Consider the following 9,134-nt stretch of genomic DNA (forward strand, 5'->3'; position numbering starts at 1 on the left):
TCTGATCAAAAGAGGGGAATTGTTAAAAAAGAGACAATAGACTCAAGATGGAGTCACTTGTGCTAAACCCATGCCACCAAACCAAGACTTAATACCTAACCTATTACAGTTTCAACCTCCATCAAGGATGTAATCTTAACCAGTCAGTCAGGAATTTCCTAGTGAGGTACCAGCACTAGTGAGGTAATCCATTTGATAGTTCCTTTCATCCCTAGAGGAAGATGACCTTGCTTTGAAACAATCTGTTCTTTTTCCTTTCTAACTGTAAGAGCCTACTGTACAGTTCCTTGGGGTTCTTCTCTGCTTGTCTAACTTATGAATCATTCAGCTCAGTTCAGTCACTCAGTCATGTCCAACTCTTTGCAACCCCATGGACTTCAGCACACCAGGCTTCCGTGTCCATCACCAACTCCCGAAGCTCACTCAAACTCATGTCCATCAAGTCAGTGATGCGATCCAAACATCTCATCTTCTGTCGTCCCCCTCTCCTCCTGCCTTCAATCTTTCCCAGCATCAGAGTCTTTTTCAATGAGTTAGCTCTTCACATCAGGTGGCCAAAGTATTGGAGTTTCAGCTTCAGCATCAGTCCTTCCAATGAATATCAGGACTGATTTCCTTAAGGATTGACTGGTTGGATCTGCTTGCAGTCCAAAGGACTCTCAAGAGTCTTCTCCAACACCACAGTTCAAAAGCATCAATTCTTCAGTGCTCAGCTTTCTTTAGAGTCCAGCTCTCATCCATACATGACTACTGGAAAAACCATAGCTTTGACTAGAAGGAACTTTGTTGGCAAAGTAATATCTCTGCTTTTTAATATGCTGTCTAGATTGGTCATAGCATTTCTTCCAAGGAGCAAGCGTCTTTTAATTTCATGGCTGCAGTCACCATCTGCAGTGATTTGGGAGCCCCCCAAAACAAAGTATCTCACTGTTTCCATTGTTTCCCCATCTATTTGTCATGAAGTGATGGGACCAGATGCCATGATCTTAGTTTTCTGAATGTTGAGTTTTAAGCCAACTTTTTCACTCTCCTCTTTCACTTTCATCAAGAGGCTCTTTAGTTCTTCTTCACTTTCTGCCATAAGGGTGGTGTCATCTGCCTATCTGAGGTTATTGACATTCATCCTTGCCATCTTGATTTCAGCTTGTGCTCCATCAGCCTGGCATTTCACATGATGTACTCCGCATATAAGTTAAATAAGCAAGTGACAATATACAGCCTTGACATACTCCTTTCCCAATTTGGAACCAGTCTGTTGTTCCATGTCCAGTTCTAACTGTTGTTTCTTGACCTACATACAGATTTCTCAGGAGGCAGGTCAGGTGGTCTGGTATTCACATCTCTTGAAGAATTTTCCAGAGTTTGCTGTGACACAGTCAAAGGCTTTGCCATAGTCAATAAAGCAGAAATAGATGTTTCTCTGGAACTCTCTTGCTTTTTCAATGATCCAGCGGATATTGGCAATTTGATCTCTGGTTCCTCTGCCTTTTCTAAAACCAGCTTGAACATCTGGAAGTTCATGGCCCACGTACTGTTGAAGCCTGGCTTGGAGAATTTTGAGCATTACTTTGCTAGTGTGTGAGATGAGTGTACTTGTGTGGTAGTTTGAATATTCTTTGGCATTGCCTTTCTTTAGGATTGGGATGAAAACTGACCTTTTCCAGTCCTGTGGCCACTGCTGAGTTTTCCAAATTTGCTGACATATTGAGTGCAGCACTTTCACAGCATCATCGTTTAGGATTTGAAATAGCTCAACTGGAATTCCATCACGTCTACTAGCTTTGTTCATAGCGATGCTTCCTGAGGCCCACTTGACTTTGCATTCCAGGTTATCTGGCTCTAGGTGAGTGATCACACCATCATGGTTATCTGGGTTGTGAAGATCTTTTTGTATACTTCTTCTGTGTCTTCTTGCCACCTCTTCTTAATATCTCCTGCTTCTGTTAGGTCCATACCATTTCTGTCCTTTATTGTGCCCATCTTTGCATGAAATGTTCCCTTGATATCTCTAATTTTGTCGAAGAGATCTCTAGTCTTTTCCATTCTCTTGTTTTCCTCTGTGTCTTTGCATTGATCACTGAGGAAGGCTTTCTTATCTCTCCTTGCTATTCTTTGGAACTTTGCATTCAAATGAGTATATCTTTCCTTTTCTCCCTTGCCTTTAGCTTCTCTTCTTGTCTTAGCTATCTGTAAGGCCTTGTCAACCATTTTGCCTTTTTGCATTTCTTTATCTTGGGGATGGTCTTGATCACTGCCTCCTGTACAGTGTCACAAACCTCAATCCCTAGTTCTTCATGTACTCTGTCTATCAGATCTAATCCCTTAAATCTATTCGTCACTTCTACTATATAATCGTAAGTGATTTGATTTAGATCATACCAGAATGGTCTAGTGGTTTTCCATACTTTCTTCAATTTCAGTCTGAATTTGGCAATAAGGAGTTCATGATCTGAGCCAGTCAGCTCCCAGTCTTGTTTTTGCTGACTATAGAATCATTGCATCAATCATTGGATAAAGTCAATTCAATCTTCAAATTTACTTGGTAAATTTTGTTTTTCAATCCTTAGACTAGTGTTAATATTCTGTTGTATTATTGTATAGACTAATGTCTTAAATATATTTATGATATTTTACTGGCTACCCTTTTTTTAAATCATTTAAAACAGTAACTATTATTCACTTTTAATTTTCTTGAACTTAACTCTGCCCACAGTCTATTTTAGATTAAAACTATCTATTGATACACACTGACTGCTGAAGAAATTTAGGCCGTGTGATTTTTTTATTTCCTCATGTTATCATTTATCTCAAATGAGATCTTGTGTTTAATTGATTGATTCTAGGTACCAGCTTAGTCTAGAGATGGGAGTACATTTCCAGATGTTAGCACATAGAAGAAAGAAGAAAATCTTGCTTCTTTTAAATCAGAATTGCTTCTCTCTCTCTTCCCACACTCTCACCCATATACCTTTCTTGAGTGTTCCTATTTTGCTTCCTAGAGTACAGGATTTGCTTCCTGGAATACTGGACTAAAGCTTTAGAGACAGACTTGAGTAACATTAATCTCTGAACCTGAATTGATTGCTTAGGGGCACAAAGCTGACTGGCCAGCAAGCTTTGATTTGTTTTGTGAAACGAAGTGTGGACAGAGCTGAAGGGCTCCAGAAAACAGTTAAGGTTTTGGAGGCTCTGGAAGAGATTAGGCCATGAACATAAGTCAGCCAGAAAGAACATTTGGGAATAGATCAAAGATGTATTATAGAGATATTACTAAGTATCACTGTGGTATAGGCAATCTAAACAGTCTTCTCTATTACCCATTAAATCTTTCCGTTAAAAAATACCTACATTATTTTGGGGAGGAAGCCTATTTTTTTATGATGTGACATCTTGCTGAAAAGAACAACTAAATGTGTGTGGAACAACTAAAGCTGTCCCCAAGCCTTACCAAGGTTACGTACTGGTGATAAGTTACACTGAGAGGAGGCAGGCAGAAGGAGGAATGCTCTGCAGACTTTTCTGAAATACTGGAAAGGCTGACAGTATGCACTGATCAGCACTTGATGTCTTTGGGGTGCTTTTGATCAGGTCCTTTGTCATATCCATTTTGCCTAGTTAAAGAGATTTACAAGAGATAGATTAATCTCACTCTCCAATAACTCTATACTCTATTGAAAAATCACAGTGCTTCTTCCTTTCAAAAAGCACTTTATAAATATTAATCCCCATATCATTCCCATAAATCCCACTTTTTAAATAAAAGGGAAAAGACAGCTGCTTCCCATTAATTATCATATCAGAAAATTGATTGGACATTTTCTGAAGAGCCTGATTATGTATGAGGGAAAAATAATTTTTCCTCTATCCTTCTGAGTTCTTGACTGAGAACATGTTAGTAAAAGATTAGCCAGAGAAAAACTCATAGAAGTTTATTAACGTGTATATGCATGTATCCATAGGAAATATCCAGGAAAAATGAGTCACTCCCCTAGGTGCCTTTAGAATTCAGGATTAAATACCATCTTAACAGGAAAAGCAGAAGAGGGGTGTAGAAGCTCTTAGGGCACAGTAAATGGTTTTTACAAAAGATGGAAAGACAAGTGGACCCTTAGGAGAATACATAGGAGGTTTGATAGTTTGTGACAAAGTCTGGCTGTGGTGTCAGTTTTTTGTCTTCTGTCCTGTGATATATTTGTCTTCGCTGGCTGATGAAACTTCTTCCTGGGGAGGGGATTTGTGACAATTGAGTTCCTTTTGGAGGCTTTGTCTTTAGACAGATAAGGGGTGTTAGAAAAATTCTCTCCCTGCATTTGTGGTTTTTCAACTACCTACAGCTCAAAATAATAAAAAAAACCAAAGTGGCATATTTTAGTGTGGAATGCCGTGAACTCCTACAGTGATATTTTGGGGTGACACATTCTGCTACCCTTTAACTATAAATATAATGTCTATCTCTCAGAGTAGGGAGCCCCAAAGTTGAAAATGCTGAAAGCTCCAAGCCTTCAGTCTCGATAGTGAGCTCCATTTGGCATATAGAATTGAATGAGTCACTCTTTCTAGTCTTGCAAGAGGCAGTTGCCCAGTTATGTGATCCTAGAGGTGTCACCTTACTTCTCTCGTCTTAGGGGAGAAAATAATCTCTTCCTCTACCAATCTTACCAACTGAAGCCCTGAAAATTAGATTAACAAGAGAAAAACAATAGAATTTCATAAACATGAACATGTACACATGGAAGCACCCAGCAATGAGTCACCCAAATTTGGGGTTAGATACCCTGTTGGCTTTAAATACCAACAAAAGAAAAGAATTTGGGGCTTTCTGGGTGGTAGTGGCAAGTTTGGGGAAGGTGACAGGAAAAATATGTTTAGTAAAAAACTGCCGTGCAGATTTTTTTTTTTAACATTTTTTTTTCTTGCTTTCCTTCTTTTGCTGCAAAGCACAGGTTCTAGGTGCATGAGCTTCAGTAGTTGCTGCACATGGGCTTGATAGTTGCAGCTCAAGGGCTCAGTACTTGTTGAGCATGGGCTTCGTTCCTCTGCAGCATACGGAATCTTCCAGGACCAGGGATTGAATCTGCAGTTGGCAGCAGATTCTTATCTATTGCGCCACCAGGAAAATCCTGTTGTGCTGGTTTAAGTATGACGTAGGCTTCCATTGTGGCTCAGCTGGTAAAGAATGTGCCTGCAATGTGGGAGACCTGGGTTCAATCCCTGGGTTGGGAAGATTCCCTGGAGAGGGAAAGGTTACCTGCTGCAGTATTCTGGCCTGGAGAATTCCATGGACTGTATAGTCGGTGGGTTCACAAAGAGCTGGACACGACTGAGTGACTTTCACTTTCACTTTTCTCCATTCATAAAAAAGTTGGTAAAAGTCCTCCTCTTCCTGTATGGGAGAGACATTTCTACAAATGGAAGTCTTACTTACTAATCTTATGTATAGTTTTAGAGCCTCTGCTATGTCTGTTGGGTCTCTATGGCCTTTAGTTCAAAATAACCCATACTCCAAAGAGGCATATTTTGGGTGGCACATTCTGGTATCTCTCACTGCCCCTTTTATGCAACAGAAACCTTCCTTTGTGTTCATTTTACTTAGGGAACTGGATGTAGAACTGTTAACACAGAGACATATTTTAATGAGACATTAAGGTGCATGCATGGGGAATTAGGAGCTTGCTCTAAATAACAGAGAGAGGAAAAGGGAAGTTCCCTGGAGAAAATTCAGGGAATTCCCTGCAGGAAGACAGAAACCAGAGGGTTTGAGTTTTTTTGGCAGAATGAAAAGCAGAAAAGAAGACTATAGTGGTGAACCTCTAACAGTCTGGTTTTAAAGCTCAACTTTGCTCCCAGTTAGCTGTGTGACCTTGGGCAAACTATTGCTCTTTCTGGACTTCAATTTCCTGATCTGTAAAATAGTAATAGTATTCATCTAATAGAGTCAAACATACAAAGTCCTTAATGAGTACTATATGAACCTCGCTTTATTATAAACTTTCCTCTTCTTGAGGCAAGAACTTAGATGAGGCCTGAGAGAACAAAATTTTGAAGGCAAATTTTAAACTTAGCTGAAAGGATAGCAAATAAGCCTTATGTGTCTCTATTGTGTAGTTTTCAATGGAGTCTACATAATTCACTGATGTTTTTATGCATACTTACTTTATTATGTTTGTTTTTTAAAAAAAGAACATTTATAGTACTGGTGCTGAATGTATAGGCCCTATATATTTCTTCTGAAAGTGCCCACTTGTGGAAGATAACTGCTTTATTATAGATAAATATGTAATAAAGTCCAATAGATAACTACTGGGACTGCATTTCATGGACTGTCTTTCATTTCTTTAAAATTAAAAAAATAAATAAAATATAATATAAATGTATTTCATTTTAAAAGTCATGATTGGAGCTGAGAAAATCATTCATATTAACCAAATTCATAGGAGATCAACTTAAGGGTTGATAAAGGAAAGTACATCTGTCAGAAAAGTCTGTTGTGAGGCCCAAGATCACTTAGCAAATCACATTATAGAATGGAAACTAATGAATTGACTCAGAGTCCAGAATTAAAGATAAGAGAACTGAATGAGCAAAAGCAGTATTTTCAGGAAAGTTACAGCAATTTGCTTAATGAATTGTTTTGTAGGCTCAAGGAATACTTCTTTATTCAGAAACAGGACTTGTCATCAGATGACCCTTCTCCCAGAACCACAGCAGAAACACAGAATGGTCACATCTTTGATTCTCAAGACTCCAGGTTAGAGGAGAATAGGGTATGTTACCCAATGAATTGGTTCCCACTGCTTACCGCTTACAAAATAAGTTACATACTCACAAATGGTAGAAGGGAAAAGTGCCTTTGATCAGAATGCTGGCAATCTGAGGACATGGTGGAATCCACATTCCCCAAAAACCACCTCCAGAGATTCCACTTGGCCATCAAAGCTTTTTAAGAGAAACAGAGAAGTAATCTCAGTTAACCATTGAAATAGGGGTCAGAGTCATCACCATCCCCTTTTCTGTGCAGACTTGTGTGGAGACTTGTTGACTCCTTGTGATCTTCCTCTAGATGTTATCTTGTTCACACAGTTTGGTCGCAGAGTTTGTTCTGGCAATTACTTGAAAGGAAGCTAGGGAAGAGATCTGATCACCTGTTACTCATTCTTCATTTCTGCTGATTTAATCTACAAAAAGAACCAACAAGTTAGGCAAGATATTATGTGATTAAAAGATCTGAAAGGTGTTCTTGGGCCAGAGATGAATAGAAGAGCATGAGGGTGCCTGGTTTAAAAATGAGTTACTATATAGCTATAGCTCTGCTGAAGTGACAAGAAGAGGGGCCTTTTGGCTGAGGGCAGTTTCCTGTAAAGAGCGGCTTACAGGGCATGGAAGAGAATTCACTACAGGCAGGTAAGACCTGTGTTTGAATTCTGATTCAACTACTCACTAGTTTTGTGAATGGGCAATTGAGTAACAACCCTGCCCCTTGGGTTTTTAATGTATCAAATGGGGAAGGTATAGAAGACACTTTATAGAGAGTGAATGAGACAATAAGTGTAGCGCTTAGCACAGTGCAATTTATGTATGTTCAAAAATGTTAGTTGCAATCGATCATACTCCTATTATGACATATCCTTGTCCATAATAACATTAATTGTATCATGGCCTTCACTGTATCATTTACACTTTACTTCTCCATGTAGAATTTTGAAGACTCCCTGGTTCTTTAATTGGGCAGCGTAAGTGGTATATTTACAATTCATCTCAGCCAGATAACTTCAAAGAGATGAACTATCTCATCCATTTTCCTTTTCTTGTTCCTATGAGCTTTATACTATTTAAAATTTTAATCACACTCATTAATGTGTCACTTTTTCAGAATGGCCTTCCCTTTTGTCATTCTCGAGTCTTTTGGCTCCAGGAAGACAAAAATCATTTCCTTGTGGCCATTTATATCCAGCACTTAGCATTGTGCCAGGCATATAGTATATACTTTTTTAAATGAAAAATATAGATGTATCATTCTTTCCTGATTATATAAATAGCCATCTTCTTCTATAAGTCCCATATTGAATTTTTTTATTTGGAAATCATGGAGGTTTGGGGGGGGGGGGGGCACTTTTTTCTAGGAAGTCTAATTTGTGCCTTACTTGAAAACTTGAGTTCTAATCATTGCTTTGTTCAAGTTGTTCTCTATCTCATCCAGCATCTCTATTTCTTTGGAGGCCTATTCATATTGTTCCCTTTGTTTACCTCTTTCTAGTGTTAAGTCTGCTTAGATGTGAAGCAATTTTTCTTCATTGGCCCATTGAGACTACTATGGGGACTTCAGCGTGGCTGACACCTTAAGTGAGGATGCGAGAGGTGGAGGGGCCTGGAGGCTGGCACTGTAGGCACCAGAAGGTTGTCAGTCCTCTTTCAAGGCATGAGAATGAAACTTCTCTGCTATTCTCTCTCCTGCCTCAAGGTAGAGAGGATGATCCCATTATTCAGTTCCTCCTCCATTTCCTGGACCATAACTGGCTGACCCTCCCCTGGAAGGTCAAAGATCCTCAAAGACCACACTTTCTAGGATCCTAATATGGAGCATGCTGTGTTGATCTCAAGGCTCTTATTGGACCCATAGGGGAGAAAGCCTTGTAACAGCCTCTGGTTGGCACCTCTGAACCCCAGAAGCTGCTAGGCTCAGGGTAATTGGGCAAGACAGAGTCAGAGTGCACCTCCAATTTCACAGAGTGACATTTTTTGATCTCTTAATCAAATTCTAAATATTAACCATAGTTTGCAGCTTATGAATGCAAACCTCCCCCAAATTAATTATTCTTACTTATGTGGTTATCTTGAGAACAACAGAAAAGAAAACTATATAAGCTGGAAAAAGAGCATAAGAGAGAACCTTTCAAATTGCCCTTTAATTTTCTCTCACTGAACACAAATGATTGCATCCTGGAGAGCTGACTGTCAGTGCTCTTGAGAATAGGGGCTTCTCTTTGGAGTCTAAGTATTTAGCACATGTATGATGCAATTGAGAACTATAGAGACTTTGGTCATATTTACACAATTGACCAGTAGTTTTTAAAACCCATTTTTAGCCTAAAAGGCTTTTGTTCAAACAACATTTAGTGGGAAATCTCAGTTAATGA

General features: G+C 39.1%; 1 long non-coding RNA gene across 2 annotated transcripts in view; it reads right to left on the reverse strand.

Annotated features, from left to right (window-relative positions):
* LOC133050950 (uncharacterized) overlaps window positions 1–7,308 on the reverse strand; it is a 40,708-nt gene extending 33,400 nt beyond the window's left edge. Inside the window, exons 1-2 of one of the 2 annotated variants that reach the window (XR_009691740.1) lie at window positions 6,827–7,308; window positions 3,449–3,611 (exon numbers count right to left, since the gene is read on the reverse strand). This is a non-coding gene — a long non-coding RNA (uncharacterized LOC133050950). The remainder of the gene's footprint in view (window positions 1–3,448; window positions 3,612–6,826) is intronic. The other variant, XR_009691741.1, reaches the window with a different exon arrangement.
* Window positions 7,309–9,134: the final 1,826 nt, after the last annotated feature.

The sequence above is a fragment of the Dama dama genome, chromosome 33, assembly GCF_033118175.1.
Source record: "Dama dama isolate Ldn47 chromosome 33, ASM3311817v1, whole genome shotgun sequence".
Classification (NCBI taxonomy): Eukaryota; Metazoa; Chordata; class Mammalia; order Artiodactyla; family Cervidae; genus Dama; species Dama dama.